General features: G+C 42.9%; 1 protein-coding gene across 2 annotated transcripts in view; it reads left to right on the top strand.

The window, feature by feature from the left end:
* The first annotated feature begins 253 nt into the window (after positions 1–253).
* Positions 254–18,503, top strand: part of ACSL4 (acyl-CoA synthetase long chain family member 4) — a 38,533-nt gene continuing 20,283 nt past the window's right edge. Inside the window, exon 1 of one of the 2 annotated variants that reach the window (XM_058032564.1) lies at positions 254–272. The gene's annotated coding sequence lies outside the window, so the exon portion shown is untranslated. Of the gene's footprint in view, positions 273–618; positions 710–18,503 lie in introns of those variants that run through there. The other variant, XM_058032563.1, reaches the window with a different exon arrangement.

Below are 18,503 nucleotides of genomic sequence, written 5' to 3'. Positions count from 1 at the left end.
TTTTGTGCCAGTTCTCTTCCGAAGAAGCCTCAGACTCCAAAACAGCTAAAACCATCTGGCAAACTCTTGCATGAATCATGGGGATATTTGTAGCCTCTGGCTTTTTGAACCACGCTGTGAGTAATCCCAGTCGCTCTCGTCAGCACTGCTGCTGAAACCCGTTCCTTGTGTTCTGAATAAAGACGAAAGGGGCCTCCGACCGGGCCTGGTGGTCTCCAGATTGTCAGGAGCCAAAACTGGGGTACAAACATCTGAGCCGTCTGTTCCAGCCTGTAAGATCCGGACTGGCGGCCTTGCTGCTTGCAGCGGGAGCCTGCCCGGGGGTCAGAGCTGGGGTTCGGCAGCGCCTTTTGCCGTGTGCCCGAGGCTCGGCCTGCCCCGCGGCCTGCGACAAACCCCGCAGAAGGGCCGCGCTAACCGAGCCCTGCCCGAAGCCCGGGGTCCCGTGTCACCCCCTCACGAGCCTGCGAATCCCGGGGTCACCTCGGGACGCGGCGGCAGCACTGACCGTGTCCCCGGGCTCGGGTCCGCGGCCGCCTCCGCCCCTTCCCCAGCGCGTCACGGTGGCGAGGGGAGGGAGGGAGGACTGGGCGGCCTTGGCGGCGGCGGCGCGGGGCTCGCTCCTCCCCCGCGCCCTCAGCCATTTTAGCAGCCGGTACTGCCACCGGTAGCGCTGTGATCTCCGCCGGCAACGCCGGGGCTGGGCACGGTGAGTGAGGACTCTGCGCAGCGGGGATGGGATGGAGTGGGGTGGGGTGGGGTGAGGTGAGATGAGATGGGACGAGCCAGAGCTGGTTCCCCCCCCTTACTACCATTCGGCAGCATGTGGGGGGCGGCGAGGGGCGGGAGGGTCGCCCCGCTCACGAAGAGGGGCTGCGGGGCTGGCGTTGCCCCCGGCCTGGGGGCCCGCGGGGCTCCCTCGGGGCGGAGGCGGCCGGGTCAGCCGGGGAAGGAGCGGGGTTACCCGGGGTCAGATCCGTCCCTGCGGCTGTGGCTCGGGGGCCGGGCCCAGAGGATGCGCCGGGGCTCGGGGGGCCGGGCCCAGAGAATGCACCGGGGCTCGGCGCTCCGGTGCGGGCCGGCAGGAGCAGCCTCGGCCGCTGCCCGGAGCAGGTGGCGGCGCGGAAAGGCTGCCTGGAAGTGCCGAGGGGTTCGGGGGGGCGGCCCTCCGTGAAGCCGGGCGGGAAGCGCCCCTGCCCGCCCCAGCACCGCCCTGGGCCGGGGCTCTTCTCCGGGTCCTTTCCGCAGCTCCGGGGCAGCTCTGGCGCTCCCCGTCACGCCCGCAGCCCACGGGGCCGAGCGCGGTCGCTCCCGCCGGCAGCCGGACCCCCCGCCCGCCCCTTCCCGGCCCCGCGCCGGGCCCGAGCTCATCCCCGGCCTCTCCCTGGGTCCTGCGCGGTGCTTCGGCCGAGCTCTGGCCTCCCCCGGAGCCCCCCGGCCCCTGGAGCCCCCCGCCCCCCGCCTGGATGCAGGGGAGGAGGCTGGGCTCGGAGATGGGCTGATGCTGATGAGGAGAGGTGATTCACCGCCCAGCGCTGGCTTCTCTGCTCCACGTCACTAAACACCTGTTCAGGGAAAGCAAGAAACTGGCTGCACATTTTAGATTTTGCTTTTTGGTGTTCTAGAGCATCCCCGTTGTGGATTTCTGAAACTTGTTCGAAAAGCAAGTGCACGTGCAGTACCTGGGTCCCTGCCCTGGCTGCACAGAGCTCTCCTGATCCAGTTTGCCTAGTCCCTTAATGAAATAATTGTAGCATAAACCTTTATTACATATAATATTTGGGGAAAAATGAAATATGAAGCATTTCTGCTGGGAAAAAAAGGAGTGCTAGTACAAAACGTTTCAGTGAGGATGTTCAGTAAATATAGATGGAGGTAACAGAGGGCTTTGGTGTTGAGGAATGTTTTATAGAAAGTAAATGGACAGTTGAAGTCCCTGATGATGGTGAAAGATGATTGTTAGGTTAAGGGTTATGTTGGTCCTTGCTTGCATCCTCTGTTGGTCCTCTTTGCATCTTGGTTTGTTGCAGAAAATAAGAATATGGTGTGTGTTGTCATTTACTATTCTAGACAAACTTGCAGTTGTAGCCTTGACAATTTCAAGGCCAAAAATGAGCAAATAAAGCTGCAGATAGACCTTAGAAACATACGATGTTTTTGTCTGTAAGTCCTGCTTTTTAAATCTTTGGAATTTGTCAACTCAGACTAACTGCAATGACTGAAGACATGGATTTTCTTTTTCCCTAAGATATGTTTAAGATTTTAATGTCTTCAGTCTTTCCACCCAATCAAAAGACAGGTAGCCAAGTTCCGCAGTCTCTGACATTTCATTAAAATGAAACTTGTCATTTTCAGATTTCATTTTTATTTCTTCTGCTCTTTGTGCATGGATACAAAGTTTGACTTCTAATACAATTCTACAGAAGCCTTAAATATTTCCTCATAAAAGTTATTTTGGAAACTATTTAATACATATTTAACATAGCTCTCAGTTCTTTGTATTTATCAGTTCCCCTTTCATTGTTGTCTTAAATTGTAGAATTGTATAAACTTGAAAGAGACGATTTCCCCCCAGACCCTGCTGTGGTGGGGGGGTTTCAGGAGGTGTTCATTATTTAGGGGTTTGCATTTCATGCACAGTTATTTCATGTGTTACCTTTAATGCCCTCTGGAACATGCCCTGCCAGTGGTGGTGCTGCCCACTGGCTGCTATTGAATAATCCAACAGCAGCAGCTATAAACTTTCAGCATAATAAATTAGCAGAGTTCAGCAGATGACACCTTCTCCTAATGCAAGGGTAATGCTTCAGCTCTTTTATAAAAATGGAGAAACCATTTCCTAACAAACTACTAAGGCAAGGCTTAGCATACAGTTATGTTAGCCAGGTGATGTTATGATATCTATCTAGTAAAATACGTGCAGCCTATTACACTGATGTAAATAAAGTTAGTACTCAAATACCAAACAGTAGCCTGAGCCAAGTAAACATGCAAAATATATTGAAGTTAATGATAAATAGAGTTAGGTAGTTAGCATGAGAAATGAATGAGTGCTCTTTTATAAGAACCCTTCTGGGTAAGGCATTGCTTAAACTAAAAAAGAGTTAGAGTTAATGATTAAGGGAAATTTCATACTATACTCAAATAAGCATGTGGTTACTGTGCTTCAGGACATTTGTTTTTGCAGGAGAGAAGGAAGTTGAATGGAAGGAGGAAAACAATTTCCCGAGGAACAGAATTTATGGTTTCTTTCTGTTTGTTCATGGACTGGATTGTTATTTAGATGTTGCAACGTCTTCAGCCTTTTTTGTGGAAGGCTTATCTCAAAAGTTGTCCACACTGTTTAATTTTACTGCCTTCTGGGGCAGCTGCAGAGTGACTGCTTTGGTGTTCATCGTTGTTCCAGTCTCCTGCTCTCCTCCCTGTAACTGCCCTTCACATTTCCATTTGGAATGGACTAGCTGTATGGAAGGGATGGCTTAAGAAAGTTTCTCCTCTGCTGGCAGAGCTATGTTTACAGTGGATATGGATTATTATTGGTTTTTTGGTTGAGTGTGGTGGAGGGAAGTTAGGATTGCCTATAATCTGCTGACACTCCTAGAAGCTATCTGTTTCTTCTAAATGCTGAACTCTGTAGGTAGGCACATGCAAGCAAACTGAGTGCAGCACTGGTTGTTCCTTCTGTGGCCACTCGGGGTGAGCTGTGTGGCACTGCAGGTCAGGCACACACTCAGGTGCTGGGACAGGTTTCTCCTACACCTGTGGAGCCTGACAGCACCAAGGCCCTTTGTCAGACTGCTCTGTGCACGGGGAGGACCTTGCCTTAGTCCTGGGTATGCTGGAGCTGTGAGTTGGTTTTGCTGGTTTTATATGGACATGACCTAAAAGATGTTGTTTGGAAAAAGATTTGGCCAGTGGCCAGCTTTGCCTAGGAGCTGTGGTTTCAGTTTCCTTCTCTTCAGAAAGCACCTAGTGAGATCTGCACTGGTATCAACAGAAATGGTTGGGCAGAAGGTAAATAAACTACAGCACTGCTGTGCCTGCCCACATCTTATCAGGGCTATCAGTTCCTGCCTAGCACTGCCTATGAAGTGCACTCCTAATCAAGATACAGCTTCCATTGTGTGCCAGGTGTTCATAACATTATTTACCTGACCAAGTGTGTGAGACAGAGGTTAGGAATGAGTGGTGGGGGTGGGAATTCTTGGTGCTGTTGTTGTTGCCCTAGATAGGGAGCCTGTGTCCTGTGCAGGTTCCTGTGCTGCTGCTGGGCTGTGCTGCCACAGCTCAGAGTAGCTTCTGGGTCAGGACTGACCTGGGGCTGGCATCAACTTCTTTTTTACTTGAGGATGGTGAGAGGCTGGCACAGGTTGCCCAGGAGGGCTGTGGATGCCCCAGCCCTGGCAATGTCCAAAGCCAGGTTGGATGAGGCCTTGAGCCTGCAGAGTTTTGTTACAAGGAGTGTGTGGGTGTGAGGCCTGATGGTACAATTGTCTGGAGAGTTATTTATGATGATCCCAAATATAGCAGAAAACTCAAGGGCACATTGAACAAATTTTTAGTAAGGAAATAAATAGCACAGGCAGTGTGGGGAAATGGAGGGGCAGAACAAGCAAGGAAAGATGACTGTGGGCATGGGACTGGGAGGAGTGGGAAGTGTTTTCCTTCAGCCAATATGTTGCCAGATTGTCAGTTTGTATAATGGGTGAATTTTAGAGTTTGAGTGCATGAGTTTCTTAGGACGGATGTGAGGTCGGAGCAAATGCTGCTGCTTCAGAAAGTCAGTGTGCAGTTTATTTGCTTTACATTTGGAGTAACAGCTGTGTAATGTGAAGGATGTGAGGAATTGTTTTCCTTTTTTTTTATTTCAGATAGAGCTAAGCACTTGGACTTGGCCCTGAAATCAAAGGGTACTTTTCACCTCAGTAAAGTGGTTTTAAGGAATCCTAGCTACTGAGAAATTATTTTTTAAAAAATACATTTTTGCATGGGTTTTATAGTACAGTTGATACTAAATCAAGGGCTGTTGTACATCTGGGAGTTCACCAGGCTTCAAGGTGAGATATCTTTATCTCCAAGGTAGAGATAAAGTGATCTACCAATTATCACAGAATTAAGAGTCTCAGATTTAAAGTGATCCAAGGTGGAACCCTGGTTATCACTTTAAATCCGAGACTCTTAAATCTGTTATACTGCAATACCACTGTTGTTCCTTGAGGACAAAAACGAATGTACTGGGATTTGGAGGATTTCCTTCTATGAATATTGATCTGACTGTTGATTCCCTGTAGTGCATTACTGCTTCATCAGTAGGGCATCTTATTTTAAAAACATACTTGTAACTTTCCTTTTAGGTTAACAAGTTTTTATTTCTTTTAAAGGTCTTATTGTAAACTCACTGGTCTGGCAATGACAGCTTTAAATGTCAAAACTCAGAGCAGAAGACCTGTATACACATCTGTTTGACTTGAAGCTGTAATGATGCTGCAGCTCATTGCATGAGTTTTGCTCATCACTTTTGTTAGTGTACAGAGAAAGTGCCCTTATTTCCAAACCCTGATGTTTTATAGCATAGATGTTTACTGGCAGTTAGAATATTAATATGTGTATCAATTTTAAAAATAATCTAGGTGTGCTTGAAAAACTGTGACATTAGAAACAAGTTAACATTGCAAGGACAGATTTAAAATAGCACATTACATCCCAGTACTTGTTCTCTTACAGCTTGTACTAATTACGAGATGTTTAAATTACCATTTTAATAACACTGAGGTGGTGTTCTGTTCTAACTCTCCTTACTGCAAAAAATAAGATTGTAAGTGAGCAATACCCAGGCAGTTACAGAAATGCTTGTTTTAAGGTTATAAAAAAAATAAACTTATAATAAATAAATGCTTTATTTTAAAAATATATGTTAATGACATATTTACTCTATCCCCTTCCTTTGTTGTAGTATGAGCTGGGCCAACATGTAAAAGTTTTGACATTAAGCTAATGGTTATGTTTGGCAAAAGTGCTCTTAGATTTGTACAGCAGACCTGGTTTTTGTTTGGTTGGGTTTTTTTTTAGCTATATTACAAGACACTGCAACCTATTTTAAAGGGAAGGTAGTATTAGTACACTCTCTGATCTTTGTTCCACTTGGCAATGTGCTTCACCCAACTACACAACATTTTAATTTAAATTGTGCTTAGTAAGTGTGACATATTCTAGGAGACAGAGAAGTAGACTGAAGTAGTAGGAAAGGATGGTGCTTTTTAAAATAGTTTTTGGCATATTATAAGCTACAAGAGGTGCATCCTGCACCCCACCTTCACTGAGATTTTCCTCTGTACATGCAGTGGCTCAGTTTCGGTGATTCAGTATCCAGTTTATAGAGCTGCTACTTTGGGTGTTTGCTGTGTAACTTCAGAGATGTGACTGGAGTGCCAGTAGTGCCTTTAGTAAAGTTCTTTCTGACTGCTGCATGGCAGTCTGAGTGTGCTGTGGGCTCTGGTGCTGTCAGCAGTGCCCACTACACACCCACATGTGGTTTGACTTCCCTGGGGTTGGGCTTATTGCGGACTGAGAGCTTGAACACTTTTATTTCTGTGCTGAAATTTTTGACCTTCAAACATCCCGACTAAAGAAAGTCAGAGCATCCACATGCTGCTGCTTATTTCCTGAAGTATTTCCTCCCATCCCCAAATAGTTTTGTTTTCAGCTGTGTCTCTGCTCACCTTGGCACTGCTGTAATTTATACATCCCCTGTATCCACCTACTCAGCTCATTGGCAGAGTAGCCCCTGAAATAGCTGTGTAACTGCCCTTCTTGGTAAGTCACCCCTAAGCTTTTTTAAGGGCCTTATTTGCAGAAGTCCTGCTCACAGAAAAAAATCAAACATTGGCACAGAGAGGAACTGAAAAAGTTATAATGCTGAACGTGTAATACCACAAAGAGAAAATTCTGTGTTGGTAGTTTATAAGCGTATTTATTTGGTATTTCCCCGTTCAGGTTCTGGGAAAAGAAATATAAAACAAATAACTGATTTCTTCAGAGCACCTGTGTGCCCTAAGGCACTTCTTTTAAAGCTGCCAGAAAATCTTTGTCATGTGCCATGGTAAGAACAGCCCTAACACTTGTGTTAAATTTGCTTTGTCTCCTCATGCAAGTGAATTCTCACTGTCCCTCAGTTGCACAGAGGCTTTTACAGACATCAGTACAGCAGTGTTTCTGTCTTTTAGCTTTTCCTGTGATTGTTTTTCAGCCTGTCCATGTCCTGCTGTGGCACCTGAAGGCCCCCAGCTGCAAACTGTGTGAGTCTCTGCCCAGTGCAGCAGCTCTCACCACGAGCCTGCTGTGGGCTCTGGGGGAGCCTGGTGTCCTTCATTCCCCCATCTCTGTGTTCTCCACAGCACCCCTGGGCACACCAGTTGATTCCTGTGCTTGAATTTTTTTATAGGAGGCACTCTGCTATAAGAGCTGTCCTTTGTGGTTCAGGGGAAAATGTACTGATTAGCTTGAAAAAATCAGATCTTCTGCTGGTCTTTAAAGCTGAAGGTGTGCTGTACTTTTGGAGATTGAGCAGGTGAGTTGCCCCTTCTACATCAAACTTTCTCAGCTCCATTACAAGCCTCCTATACCACAGTGTTTGCTAAAATAAGAACTTTCTCAAACACATTTTTGTGTTCATATAGTGATTGCTTATCTGGCAACAAGTCTTGATGGGAGATGTTACAATTTACAAAACAGTAATTTATTTATTAGGTCTGTTTCTGTGCACTTGAACCAAAAAGTACACTAAGAAGGATGTAGTTAGAGAAACAGAAGATTGTAAATAATGATTACTGTCAATTCCTCAAATGCAGTGGAATACAAAGAGCACTCACTACTATCAAGTTGGGCAGGTACTACAAAGTGTTTGCTCTAATTTCACCCTGTGTTGTAGTTCACCATTTTATTGCACATGTTTGTGGCAGGTAGCACATGCAGCACAATGAGTCTTTGCACATTTAAATGTGCACTGACACCACTGTCCTGTTGAGTAGGTAGGGCTGAAGGAAGCTGGTAAGAACACAAGGAGTCTGTGTTGTCCTGGCTGGTAAGAGGGTGCAAGTGTCAGTCTGGAAAAAAAAAAGGCAAATTGATATAACTGGTTGGATTTACTGAAAGACTTCACCTTGTCTAAGTGATCCATTGGGTACTTTGTTGTTTCCTCCCCAGTAGCATACATGCAATAATTCTGGAAAAGATCACATTAAATTCAGTTTATCTAAAGCACATGATAAGTAGAATACACATTGAGTCATTCTCCCATTTGTTTTGGTAGCCAGAGGAGCTGAGCAGCCTATGAAATGTCACTATTTCAAATATGCCAGTTCAGTCTGAGGAGCTGGACACAGTGGATCACAGCATGCTGAATGGCTCACAGCAAAATCCCAAAAATTTATGAATGAGGGCATTGCTCTCAGAGCTTAAGCTGCCAGCTTGGCAGCCAGCTACCACACAGTCACTTTGGATTAGGAAAATTACTAACTCCTGACCTTCCACAGGCATAACAAAAATTATGTCTGTTAAAGTATTTTGGAGTGTATAAAATGAATCTGCAATAAATTTTTTAAACTGGCTAGGTATGAGGGAGGTTGGGCTTGGGTTGTGTTTTTTTTGGCTTTCAGTAAAGATAAAAGTGGATTATGTATCATGGTAGAGCTTCTGGTTGCCTTTTTTCCCCTCTAGTACACTTCCATGGATGCACTAAGCTTGCCAAGGCTGCAGCCAGCAGTCTCACTCTGGCTGCTGCTGAAAGGAGCGGGGCAGCAACAAATAGGTGGAGGTTACTTCATTCAACAGTAGCTCTGTTTTCAGGCTTATTTCAAGTTCTTGCAAAGCACAGGACTGTGTTTCAGCAGAACTAAACCAAGGTGATCACTTCCTCTCTCTCAGTGGCCCTTTCTGGGACTGAGCCATGAGTGGGGTCAGACAGCCCATGCAGCTGCAGGCTGTGAGCAGGGGCTGCAGACTCTGCACCCAGGTGGGACCACCTCAGGCCAGAGCTGCATTCAATTACTGCCACGAGCCTAAAGTGGAGGACTCAGGGAACCAGACCCTTGTTGAACTGTTCACTTCTCTTTTGGAGTCTCCCTTACACTGAGGTCACGTTTTTGTCAATTCACCAAAGTAATTTGCTGATGTTGTGTTGTATCCTAAAAATTGCTTTAAGTACTAACCTCTCTTTTCTGTTCCTAGTATGGCACTTTTTGTTTGGTTTTCTTACAAAATGAAAATGCACATACTAAAAGAATTGCAATACTGTAAAGGTAAAGTTTAGTTTTACAAACAGTATCTTCTATAGTTTTGAATGTTATGTAGAAGAGTAAGCAGTTAGTGAGAATGTCAACTAAGAGCAAAGTGATACAAAAATATTAAAAAAATTAAAAAGAAGGAAGAGATCTTTGTTTGTGGTGCCTGTGGTCTTTGTGCACCAGATGTAGCAGTAGGAAGGATGGAGTATTTTCTGTCTGCTCATGGTAGCTCATTAGTTTGTCATTCTGCACGTTACTTTCCATGAAGGCAGCTGTATGTACTGCTGAGTCATACTGTCTATTTATACAGGATAAGTGAATACTGAACTTGATGGCCTTGGTTTTGTGCCTTTGTTTGATAGATGCATTTGATTTTCATTATGAAAATGGATTATCTGTTTATTTTATAAGCATGCAAATACTTCTGCATTTTTATGAGCTCCTCTGTTTGAGCAACTTAGTCAGAAGTGCTTTCCTTATGAAATGTATTGCCACAGGCAAGAGGAACAGCTAGAAAGTGAAACTAAGCTTGCTGTGCTTGAGTGAAAAGCAGGGTGAGACAGTGGGGACTGGAATAGGACTCAGAGCAAGGTTATGCCTTAGAAAACCATGCAGAGCATTCTCCTTGTAGGAGTGTGCTGCATTTTGCCATTCTGGGATTGCCAGTTCTCCATCTAGCTGCTCTTTCAGGCTGCTTTTCTTGCATGTCTTTCAATAACAGTACCTGTGCAGAAAGTTTTACAGCTCCATGAACTCAGCTAGGAGGAGAGATGATAAACACCTGGCAGTTTCTGTCTGACATAACTGCAGGAAAAACCCCTCATTCTAGCCCTGAATGAGTTCAGGTTATTTGCATGCTCAAAGGTGGTTTGATGAATGATTACCACATACATTTATTTCTCACTGTGCTGTGTAAGACTCTGTCCTGATCACATTACCACACCAGATGTTTTCCAACCGTTCTGGGTTGTGGTCTGTGTCCAGATGTGGGTTGAAAAGGTAAAGGGAGGATGTGTTATTCCCTGAAAGGCAATGGTGGCAAAGGTTTCTCTTGTCTGTTTCTCTAAGTTGATCCATTGGTGTTCCTCAGACAGAACAAATAGTTTGAGACAGTTTTTACATATTACCTCTTAGCTTTTAGTTCTCCTGGTTGAGATTTGCATTTGTAACTTGGATAGCATTAAGTAATTTATCCTTCAGAAAGGTAAGCTTTGACTGCTGGGTTGCCTAAGCTTTACTGTTGAGGCTGTTCAAAGCAGTCTGATGCCAGATTTAACCATCCTGAGTACACATGAGAACTCTTTGTCTGGCATGCTTTTGGCAGCATGTTACATCATTCAAACTCCTGAAGGTGCTCAGAACATAAACCTGAGGTGAAAATTAAACATGAGAATGTCATGAGTTTCTAATGGTTTCTAATGCCCTGACATACCCCCTGTTCCATGTTTCAAGGAGCAGGTAGTGTTTGTACAAATGGCACTGACAGCCAACACCTGACAAAGGTCTGTTACCAAGCCAGGAAAGGTTTGGGTTGAGTGGTCTATTCAGATGTGTTTGTAACTTAAGAGGGCCTAGAAATTTCACTATTTTATGTTTTTCTTTTTTAGATTTTTTTGTGAGTTTATCAACCTCCTTACCCAGATACATTCAATTTACAGTTCTGTTCAAGGTAAAATGAATTGTGTCTGCTAGTGAGCAGCAAAATAACAATAACTAGACAATAGTTGACAATAACTAGAATGGTCCTTAACCCTTACTCAAAACTTCAACAGGGAACTTTGTCCTCCCATCACTGTAGGGATCAATCTGATAGACTTGAAATGGGGACTGTGTATTTTTAAGTTGAATTAGAAACATTTTCTGACAATGTTAGTTTTTTGAATATCACTGCATTTGTTAATAAACTAAATTATTAATTGCTTTTTATTACTAAACTATGAATTGTTGTTGTGATACACTGTGTCATGGTAAGGATTTTTCAGTCCCTTTTTCAAAACAAAAAGTTCCTAAAAATAAGTTGAAAGAATGGTCAGTTTCCTCTTGAAACTTCCTTCAGAATTTGTCTGAGACCATTTTACTGTCTGTTTAGTCTAGTGCTGCACAGTTTTTTCTTCTGCAGTTCCTACTGTGACTGCTGCTTTATTCGAACTTAAAATTACCCAGTTAGCTAAATAAATACCAAAAGTCATGGCATCAAAGCTATGTGCTTTGCTGCAAATAGTCACACACACTTTTTTGTCTTTTGGACTGTCAGGATCTGAACAAATTTTCTTTCAGGAAGCTCTGTGGCTGTGCTAGCACCCAGCTGTCCTGTGCTAGTGTGGTTTGCTGAGGGATAGGACATGGACATGGGTAGGACATGGAGATGTGGTTACACAGCTCCTTGGCCAGAGGCAGCTCCAGCTCAGGCCTGCAGTGTGTGATCCTCTGCCCTCTGCTGCTTTGCAAATGGCACTTGGATATTTTGGGCTAAGAACATCAAATGCTTCTGCCTTTGCAACTGTACACCTTAAACTCTTTCTTGCCTGTAAATAAGAAGTGCAAGGCACATTTGTTGGGGGGTGGTAAAGTTCAAAACTTTGGTGTTTAAAACTGTTTCAGAGGTATTTTTTCCCTGCATATTTTTTTTAAGGCATCTTGAAGAATTGTGCTAGTTTCTGCTGTGTTCTCGTTAGTACGAATGATTACGTTCAGAGTACTTTTGAACAAAATATTGTTTAGAGCTGTTAAATGTAAAAACTTGAATGTGCACTTTGCCTTGTAGGGGAAAATGTAATTTGCAATGAGATTTGTTTGGTCACCTCACTTCCTCTTTGAAGTGCAGATAAAAATCTAAGAACTGTTATGAAACAGTACAGCAGTAAAATTGCCTTCCTTGGCAGAAAATGCCAAATAACATCATTAACAGAAATGTACCCTAAAGGTATCTTGGCCTACCATAAAGCACATGAAAGTAGCAGAAGGCAAGTTCACTCACAAAAAGTTTTAAAGTCAGTTCAGCAAAAAGTTGCAGTATGTAGTCCTGTCTTTGAAAAGTTACAGCTTGGGAATTTCATGTGTGGATCCAGAGATGATGAATACTTAGAAATGAATTCTAGTTGTGTTTGCCTAGAAAGTAATGGGATAGGTTCAACATGAACCAAACAATAGACTGTGCTGAAGTTTTGCATTAAAACTACAATAAAATGCAGTTCCTTAAACGTACAAAAAACATCATCACTTTTTCACTGGAAGATACTGTGAATCTGTTCAAAAGATTAAACTGTGCTTGCTCCCAAGGCTCCTACTGTTTATTGACCCTCAAAGCATTTGTATTACACAATGAAAATGAGAAATAGAGATGACTCATGCTTGAAATCTCAGGGGCTACCATCTCAAATGACCATGGGTGGGGGCAACTTTCTTAAACTTGTATTTTTTAAGTGCACACCCAGTCATCTGTATATCAGAATGTCTGCAAGGAGAGAATTTCTTCAAAATGCAAATAAGAAAATTAAATAAAAATTAGCCTTTCAGCTTAGTCAAAAAAGGGAGGAATTTGCATTTGAATGTGAGCTCCTAAGAGAAAAAGGAAGGTGTATTTTCCAGCTCTAGTGCTCTTCTTGTTGACTGTCCCTACAGAATTTTGGAAAACCCATACAAACCTTAGAAAAATCTCTCCCAGCCTACAGTACACTTTTTGGTAGACAAAAGACCAAAATGCTCCTTGCAGTACACAAGGAGCATTTACTCTCCCCTCTTCCTTTTTTGAGTATGCAATTAATTTCACTACCTAAATTATGACCCCTGTCTGAGAAGAAAACACCCTAATGTGAATGATGAGAGGTGATGGGAGTTTCTGAAAAGCAAGGAAGGTAAATGTAAGATCAATGGCAGCATTTCTTGCCAAAATTAAAGCTGAAGACCCAGTCAGGCTCCCAGAAGGAATGGAGAGTTATATTTAGAACTGGGACAAGTATAAGTGCATTTTCTGTGGATCAAATTCTGAAAAACACTTACCCATGGAGATTATTTTCTCCATCTTTATTTGCAAAACAAAAAGCACATGGCATCCTAATTTCCTTATATTGTCAAAGGCTGTCATTGAAATGATCATTGGAAGCATAAGAAGGGGAGATGAGCACCCTAATTCTTAAATAGTGAGTTTAAGAACTCTTAAATAAAGCATTTGTCAATGCTTATGTTTCTAGTGCTGAAAATATCTGAAAATACATAAAAAAGAATGTCACCAGGCCCAGGGACGTACCTAGCAGTTAGAAGCAAAAAATTACTTGGAAAGTATGAATGTAACTTTTATCTGCAGTATCCAGTAATATGGCAGAAACAGGAATATTACATCTGGCTTTGAGAACTGTAAAGCACTGTGATGCCCAAAAGGTGGGCTGGAAGTAAACCCCCACAGAGCAGTGTCTGTAGAGCAGGTATGTGTTTACTGCAGTGAGGGGGATTTCTCCTCCTAACTCACCAACCTCTGTCAAATGCTGTGCTGCATTTATACACTCAGTGTGGCTCAGTGTCACTGCAACACCATCACATACACACCAGAACTAATTTACATGCTGTGAGCTCATGGCTATTAGACAGTTCTTTTGCACTTGTGCCTCCCCAGTTTGGAGGTTGTGGGGGGTCTTTGATGAAGGCTTCCAAAGTCTTCTTCAAGTCTGAGCTTTTCAACTTTGTCTTTGGAGCATGCACAGTTATGGTATTCCTTGGTCTGTCTGGTCTAAATTCTTTATTTTCTGGCTAATTGGCTTTACATTTGCTGATTTTTCATTAGGACTCTACTTACCTATCTCTAAAGCTATCCACCTGGTGAGGTTTTTCTTCTTTTTTGTCTATTCAGCATTAAGCAACTAGTTAACCATATACTAGTTACAGTGTAGTGTATACTAGTTGTAGTATAGTATATACTAGTCAGTCATTACATTGTATAATTTTTTCAGGTTATATAGGTATAAAAGTTAGGATTCAGGTTATATAGATATATAAAAAGTCATGATTTAGCTTGTATTGATAACAGGTTATATTGATATCTTATAACTCAAGCTATATAAGCACCTTGTAACTCTGACCTAAGTTATATAGGCACCAACTGTACATGAGTTATTTACTTTCATTGTGCCCTGAAAATGCAGGGCAAATAGGGCTTTAAATCTGTAAGTCTCAAATTGATTTGATCTACACTCTCTTTTTGTGAAGTAGTTTGCTACTGAGAAAGAATTGGAAAGTAAAAGATGATGATAACTTAAATCTCACTCGTTGGATCATCAGAGCTGTGCAAGTCACAACCTTTCCACTGCAAAATGCTTGTGTAGCTAAACACAGACCTAGCCAGTCTGTCCATTGTATATTTACTGTGTGTGGGAGGGAGGATTATCAGTTCTTCTTTGGCTGTTTACAGAGCTTTTGCTGAAGTCTTCTGTGGCCACATGTCCTCTGAAATTTGTCCTTGCTTGTACTGTTTGTCTTTTCGTGTCCTTGTTTAAAAAAGTTAGGTGGAAACAGTACATTTATCTTTGCTGTTGGAACAGCAGAGTAACATTTGTCATAATGCCTGATGAGACAGGGGTATATATTGAGGGTTTAGACTGAAATACTTTATTACTATTGAATATGTATTTTCTTTGTATTTTTTTCCCTTTAGTCCAAGTATGTTTTGTAGATGCTGGTAATAACAGTATTTTTCAGTTGCTTGTTTTCTCCTTTTCCATCATCTTCTGGAATACCCTCTGTCCAAACTACCAGTTTTTAGCCTAGTCATTAACTAAAATGCCAGTGAAACAGAAAGATGTCTCTCAGTTCCCTTAGCACAAAAAAAGATACTGAAACAGCTGTGTTTGTCATCAGTGACAGTGAGTGCATTCCCAGTGCTGTGTAACTCAGACTGACCTGGTGATTCTCTGCCCTGCCTGGTGAGACCCAGCCTGGACTGTGGCACACAGGTCTGGGCTGTGCAGCACGGGGAGGGTTTGGAGCTGTTGGAGCAAGTCCAGAGGAGCCATGGGGCTGCTGAGAGGGCTGGAGCTGCTCCCTTGTGGGGACGGGCCCAGAGAGCTGGGGCTGCTCAGCTGCGAGAGGGGAAGGTTGTGGGAGTGGGAGACCTCACAGCCCCTCCTGGAACCTGAAGGGGCCTTCAGGGCAGCCAGAGGGGGCCTTGTTGTGGGAACTGTGGTGACAGGAAAAGGGGGCATGGGTGCAAACTGAAATAGGGAAAACTTAGGTTAGGTAATAGGAGGAAATTCTTTATAGGGAGGTGGTGAGGCACTGGACAGGCTGCCTAGAGAGGCTGTGGATGCCCCATCCTTGGAGTTATTCAAGGCCAGGCTGGATGGGGCCCTGAGCAACCTGTTCTGGTGGAAGGTTCCCCTGCCCAGGGCAGGGGAATAGAACAAAATGAGCTTTGAGGTCCATTGCAACCCCTGAACATTGTATGGTTCTGTGACTTGGCCTGTGCAGCCCAGGCTGTGAGCAGAGCTCAGGCTGGGTACAGCCTGCAGGAGAGGCAGTGCTGCAGAGGCAGCCTCAGCTACTCAGGGCAGCTTCTGCTGGAGCTGGAGACAAAGGAGCAGCTGGGTCAGGAAGAGCTTCCCCAGTTCTGGTAGTCTCAGTGGACACTTTTCAGTTGTGAAATCTTGACACGGCCTTTAGTTTTCTGCCTTTGGGGCATGCGAACAGCTCTTACCCTTTCACCAAATATTTGCTTGCACTCATGTTACAAATTACAAGAGAGGTTTCACACCCAGCTCTTAGGTAATTGAGAACTACTGGCTCAGTGTGGTTGGGCTTGCTTGCACTACAGTGCTTGTTGCAGAAAGAGATGTTTGACACTTAGAAATGGATTTCTTTTTTTCTGATTGGCTTTAAGTGCATATATGTTCTGAGGTAGTAAGCAGAAGCAATGAACATAAAGGACAACAATAATATTTTCCCTTTCCTCTCCAAAATATTACCTTTGCTATTAGCTGAGTAAAATATTGTATTAATCAGCAGTATTTTTTAAGCAGCAGTAAGAGAAACACAGTTTCCTAAGGCTATTTGTGATTTTGCTATTTCAAGTAGAATGTATATATTTAAACTTGTATCAGGATCCACTACAACTGATTTCCCCTCTCCCTGTTTGTTGGGACATAGGTAGCAGTATTTACACTGTACAGGCATAGTGAGAGCTCTCAAAATCTCAGGCTTTGAGCTTCTATTGCATTGCCAGAGCACAGAAGTACTTCTGAAAATTGGTTAGGTTTGGTTAGGCTTTCTCTGGATTTTCACTGCCCTTTGTGATGTACCAAATGTGCAGGAGGAAGATATGTAGAAATCTGCCTGTGAGAGAGAAAGAAAAATGAACTTTTTTTCCTATGAGTAACTTTCATTAATATTGCTGGAGTTTGTTTTTATAAAAGCACCGACATGATGTAAAAACTGAATCATTTCCTTTGGTTTCTGTTCCTTCAATCTTTGTAACCCCAGCTAAGCTGTAATTAGCCACCAAATTCTTCTAACTCTTACTATTTCATCACAGTCTTCTCAGCTGTGGAAATGTTCTCTCATTTTAGTGTGTGTTAGGTATAAATCTGGAAAATAAAAACTTGTAGTAAGCCTGACACTATGCACTCATTTGTTTATTGTGATGCATCTTCCTTGCTATGTGGAATTTCTTACCCTTGGAGCAATCTCATTTTGTGTCATCTCTTTTTGAAATCCCAGCCTTGTTCTGTCCTGTACCAGAACAAAATTCAGGACGACTAAATACGAACTAAGTTCCTTTCCAAAAGCTGACTAACTGAACACCCACATACTTAGGTCAACTCAAATTTATTTTTTTACTGTGTAAAACCACTTTTCCAGTTACAAATCCTGAATGCTCACTGTGGTTTCCAAAATGTTTAGATCTGCCTGGATGCTAGAGAAGTTGCAGAAATGGTTGTTCCTTACTCATACTGGATTGTTTTGGACGATTTCAGAACTTCCTGACAGGAGTCAGCCCTGAGCACTTACACTAGAGTCAGAATTGTGTCTCCATTTGAAGCTGGCAAGAGCTCAAGGAGCTCTGGTGCAGAGGAACCAGACTTCCTCTGGTGTTGCTTTTAAACTAAAAACAATCTGCTTTGCAGATTGCAGATTTCTTCACAAACTAGAACACAATCCTTTTCCTCTCTAATGTCATCTTCCTTACCAGATTACTGTCCTAACACTATATTTAAAGCAGACAGAAAATGAAGTTGTATTTTCTTCCAAACATGCTATTTCATAGTAAATTGGATCCCTGGCAAGCTTTTTAACACCAGAGGAAGGATTGTAAGCAGTGTTGTTGAAATAGTTACGCTATTAAGCCTTTAGAGGGTTTTGGGCTTGGGCTAATTAAAGCCTTTCCTAGTGATGATAATAATTTGCTGCCTTATTAAAGTTAAACTGCATAGGATAAAATTTCTAGCTACAGGTACTTAATTTGATTTCGAATTACTCTTAAAAATTCTAGTAGTGTGTGTAAATGCTGAGTAAGTTGATTCTGTTCAGTTTGAAGAGTCAAATGCAGAGAAGATTAAGGCATTTCCTCCTCTGAGAATAGTCACTTCCAGAGGCATAAACTCTCTGTTCCCCATACACACTTCTGCTCTTACTTAGTCCCATAATCTTTTGTGACTATTTATGAGGGTTTTTTTCTATAGTAAAAAAATATAATTGTTAGTTGTTTCTTAGATTTAAGGTAAATTAGGAAGAGAGGAATGTCTCTTCTGTTCTGGAGCATGTGCTGTGATTTCAGACTCTGTTCTATGACCCTGGCTACAGGGCAGGAATAGAATGTTGTATATTATCTGTCGAAACTTTTATTTAAGGATATAAAAGTGAGATTATACTTAGATAACATCTCTTCCATCTCTGGCAGCCCATAAAGTACAGTGTCAGTCAGGAGTAAACTTGGACTGTAGAATTTTTGTAAACACCCAGCCTATAAAAGCCGTAAGTAAAACATTCCCTCAGGAGTGAGGTTTCCAGCATGAACACTGTAACATGTCACTGCAAAGGTTAAATGAACTCCAGACCACTTCAGAATTGATAGAAGCTGATTCACCAGAGGAAAATCCTTTGGAAATGCTGAAAACCAGCTATCTAGGCTCTCCTAGAGAGATACAACATCTGTTTTGGTTTGGTTTCATTTTTCTCGTAGTCATGCCTGACGCACTCTGCTCTTTCTGGGAATGTGCATTTCCTGCACCGAGAACTGGA

This window comes from Melospiza georgiana, chromosome 12 (assembly GCF_028018845.1).
Source record: "Melospiza georgiana isolate bMelGeo1 chromosome 12, bMelGeo1.pri, whole genome shotgun sequence".
Taxonomy (NCBI): Eukaryota; Metazoa; Chordata; class Aves; order Passeriformes; family Passerellidae; genus Melospiza; species Melospiza georgiana.
Note: the sequence above shows the minus strand (reverse complement) of the source record. Positions and strands in the feature narration are given on the sequence as shown.